The sequence below is a fragment of the Aquarana catesbeiana genome, linkage group LG11 (genome assembly GCF_042186555.1).
Source record: "Aquarana catesbeiana isolate 2022-GZ linkage group LG11, ASM4218655v1, whole genome shotgun sequence".
In the NCBI taxonomy this organism is placed as follows: domain Eukaryota; kingdom Metazoa; phylum Chordata; class Amphibia; order Anura; family Ranidae; genus Aquarana; species Aquarana catesbeiana.
The window spans coordinates 208,485,501-208,490,155 of record NC_133334.1 but is presented as its reverse complement, the minus strand read 5'-3'; the positions used below and the strand labels follow the sequence as shown (position 1 = coordinate 208,490,155).

Here is a 4,655-nt window from a genome sequence, read left to right as displayed (position 1 = left end):
TCTGTCGGCCATCTTGAGTACTGGCTGGTCTTCCCTGACAGTAGCATATATCTACAGTGCAACCGTAGTGCAGTTGCTACTGCTTTGCTGGTGGTGTACACATTACACAACACAGTGCAACCGTAGTGCAGTTGCTACTACTTTTCTGGTGGTGTACACATTACACAATACAGTGCAGTGTGGTGCAGTTGCTACTACTTTTCTGGTGGTGTACACAGCACACAATATAGTGCAACCATAGTGCAGTTGCTACTACTTTTCTGGTGGTTTACACAGCACACAATACAGTGCAACCGTAGTGCAGTTACTACTATTTTTCTGGTGGTGTACACATTACACAATGCAGTGCAGTGTGGTGCAGTTGCTACTACTTTTCTGGTGGTGTACACAGCACACAATGCAACTGTTCTGGTGGTGTACACAGCACACAGTGCAACCGTAGTGCAGTTGCTACTACTTTTCTGGTGATGTACACAGCACACAATACAGTGCAACTGTAGTGCAGTTGCTACTACTTTTCTGGTGGTGTACACATTACACAATACAGTACAGCCATAGTGCAGTTGCTACTACTTTTCTGGTGGTGTACAGAGCACACAATACAGTGCAACTGTAGTGCAGTTGCTACTACTTTTCTGGTGGTGTACACATTACACAATACAGTGCAGCCATAGTGCAGTTGCTACTACTTTTCTGATGATGTACTCATTACACAATACAGTGCAGCCGTAGTGCAGTTGCTACTACTTTTCTGGTGGTGTACACATTACACAATACAGTGCCGTGTGTTGCAGTTGCTATTACTTTTCTGGTGGTGTACACAACACACAATACAGTGCAACCGTAGTGCAGTTGCTACTACTTTTCTGGTGGTGTACACATTACACAATACAGTGCAGCCGTAGTGCAGGTGCCACTACTTTTCTGGTGGTGTACACATTACACAATACAGTGCAGCCATAGTGCAGTTGCTACTGCTTTTCTGGTGGTGTACACATTACATAATACAGTGCAGCTGTAGTGCAGTTGCTACTACTTTTCTGGTGGTATACACAGCACACAATACAGTGCAGTATGCTACAATTGCTACTACTTTTCTGGTGGTGTACACATTACACAATACAGTGCAGCCATAGTGCAGTTGCTACTACTTTTCTGGTGGTGTACACATTACACAATACAGTGCAAACGCAGTGCAGTTGCTACTACTTTTCTGGTGGTGTACACAGCACACAATACAGTGCAGTCGTAGTGCAGTTGCTACTACTTTTCTGGTGGTGTACACATTACACAATACAGTGCAGCCGTAGTGCAGTTGCTACTACTTTTCTGGTGGTGTACACAGCACACAATCCAGTGCAAGCGTAGTGCAGTTGCTACTAGTTTTCTGGTGGTGTACACATTACACAATACAGTGCAGCCGTAGTGCAGTTGCTACTACTTTTCTGGTGGTGTACAAATTACACAATACAGTGCAGCCGTAGTGCAGTTGCTACTACTTTTCTGGTGGTGTACACATTACACAATACAGTGCAGCCGTAGTGCAGTTGCTACTACTTTTCTGGTGGTGTACACATTGCACAATACAGTGCAACCATAGTGCAGTTGCCACTATTTTTGTGGTGGTGTACACATTACACAATACAAGGAAGGTTCTCATACCTCCTGCTGTCCCCCCTGCCCTGTTTGGATGGGTGAGGCCACCTACACATCAGCGCCATGCGACCACACCTACTGTGCAACTTCCGCGGTTGTGGCGTCAGCTCGCTATTGCGTGGAATGTCAGCATGCGTGAATTGGGGGCGTCTGCGCAGGCGCGCCCCCATCTGGCGGCGAGCGTTATGCACGTTCGCTTGCCTTGTCACACACACATGGTGTTGGAGGCGGAGCTCACTGCCTCTGGGGATATAAATTGAGGGCAAGTCATAGCTGGGATCTGTTTGTCACTTCCTGTTTCCTGTTTCACTCGAATGCAGCAGTTTACTTCCTTCGCTTCTCGGCCTTTTGGCTAAGATCAAGTGTAGTATCTGTTCTTATCAGTTTCCAGGAGGTGGCGCTTGCTTCCGTCCCTGATCTTTGGCGAAATAGAGATGGCATGGCGGTTGCTATGCAAAGCCTGCTGGAGTAAAGGTGACCTGGAGCGGTTCGTAGCCGAAAGGGAAGCCTTCTGATGGGGATGGAGAACCACGGGACCCTGGCCTTCTGGCCTGGATTGGGGCGGATCTAGCTCCGGACAGTTATTTGGGAGAGAACGCTTACTCCCCTCTTGCAAGGGGGGGAGTGGTTAGTACTTCCCGAATGTAATTAGGAGGAGTGAAGGCAGAGCCTGATGGTAAAGGGCTCTTTCCGGCTTCCTGATCTCCATATCCTTTCTGCCTGTGGTGGAGTCTGCTGTGGTCTGGGCTGGGGGTCGGGGATGCTTCGAAAAGCCAGTGGTGAATGTGCCCCTGAAGTGGCAGTTCAGGGGTGCCGTAAGTCACGGTGTGCAAACACTTGATTTTATGGCACCATGGTCACTTTCACCACAACACACGTTTTTCGCACCTGCCTCTTGGGCGGGGCCTTTTGGCCAGGACCGGGGGAAATTTTTATGCCTTTTTTACAATTTTATACAATGGCCACTTTCACTCTCCCATCTCACTATCTTCCCCAGTCTTTCTTTTACCCCTGTTTGTCACTTTTTTGTCTTTTTTTGGTTGTCTTGTATACACGTTTTGTCACTATGTGGCAAGTAGGGCAAGTAGGGTGTGGGTCCTCGGGCCTACTCTGAAAGTCTTGGGAAGGGGTGGACATAGGCCTTTTGGCTTGGTTCGCTCTCTCCTTTGAGGGGTCTCTCTTCGGGAGAGCCCCACTGTACTTGGGTTGGTCTGCTTCGGCAGTCCTTCCAGTTGTGGGGGTCCGCCTGGTTTCGGCCAGATGGACACTTTGTCTGAGTACCTCAGTCCCTGTCAGGAGCCTAACGCCCCGGGGGATCAGGGTAAGGTCCTTCCCTAGTGGAGGACTCTGTACACCCGTTGCACGTTTTTGTGTTTCACTCTCTATGTGTGGGCACTTTTTTTTGGCACCGGGTGGAAGTTTTTGAGGTGTGTTTTGCACGCCACTGGCTTTTCGATAGAGAGTTTACTTCCTTCAAGGTAAGTCCACACTCCTTGATGGATGTTAATCATCCATTCACTCCCTTCACATTTGAGCACTTAACTTTAGCATGGTCTGCCATATACATTGTCTCATACATCATTATAATCACTCTCATGGTTCATTCATGTACACACATTACACATTCATCTCATTCATTTCACCGTCTCCGAGTTTCCAAGTCCATCTAGCTTTGAACAACATTGGTTCATATATATATATATATATATATATATATATATATATACATACACAGTGGGGATGGAAAGTATTCAGACCCCCTTAAATTTTTCACTCTTTGTTATATTGCAGCCATTTGCTAAAATCATTTAAGTTCATTTTTTTCCCTCAATAACCTCCTGACCACTGGGCACTTAAACCCCCTTAATAACCAGACCAATTTTCAGCTTTCTGTGCTCTCACATTTTGAATGACAATTACTCAGTCATGCAACACTGTACCTATATGAAATTTTTGTCCTTTTTTTCACACAAATAGTGCTTTCTTTTGGTGGTATTTAATCACCAAAGGGTTCTTTATTTTTTGCGCTATTAAAGAAAAAAGACCGAAAATTCTGTAAGAAAATGCATTTTTCTTTGTTTCTGTTATAAAATTTAGCAAATTAGTAATTTTTCTTCATATATTTTGGCCAAAATTTATACCGCTACATATCTTTGGTAAAAATAACCCAAATCGGTGTATATTATTTGGTCTTTGTGAAAGTTATAGAGTCCAAAAGCTATGGTGCCAATATCTGAAAATTGATCACACCTGAAGTACTGACGGCCTATCTAATTTCTTGAGACCCTAACATGCTAGAAAAGTACAAATACCCCCCAAATGACCCCTTTTTGGAAAGAAGACATTCCAAGGTATTTAGAAAGATGCATGATGAGTTTTTTGAAGTTGTCATTTTTTCCCACAATTCTTTGCAAAATCAAGATTTTTTTTATTTTATTTTTTTCACAAAATTGTCATATTAGCAGGTTATTTCTCACACACAGCATATGCATACCACAAATTACACCCCAAAACACATCCTGCTATTATTACCGAGTATGTCGATACCACATGTGTGAGACTTTTACACAGCGTGGCCACATACAGAGGCCCAACATTCACGGAGCACCTTCAGGCGTTCTGGAGTGCCCAGGCCAATTCTGACATTTCTCTCCTACATGTAAAAATCATCATTTATTTGCTAGAAAATTACAAAGATCCCCAAAACATTATATATGTTTTTTTAGCAAAGACCCTAGAGAATAAAATGGCGGTCATTGCAACTTTTTATCTCACACGGTATTTGCGCAGCAAATTTTCTAACACGATTTTTTTTGGTAAAAAAAACTGTTTCGTGCTTTAAAAAAAACAAAACAGTAAAGTTAGCCCAATGTTTTTGCATAATGTGAAACATGAAGTTATGCCGAGTAAATAGATACCTAACATGTCACCCTTCAAAATTGCACACGCTCGTGGAATGGCACCAAACTTCGCTACTTAAAAATCCCCATAGGCGACGT

At 44.1% G+C, this 4,655-nt stretch overlaps 1 pseudogene; it reads left to right on the top strand.

Moving 5' to 3' along the window:
• Positions 1 to 1,988: 1,988 nt before the first annotated feature.
• Positions 1,989 to 2,120, top strand: LOC141113026 (U2 spliceosomal RNA; annotated as a pseudogene).
• The last annotated feature ends 2,535 nt before the right edge of the window (positions 2,121 to 4,655 follow it).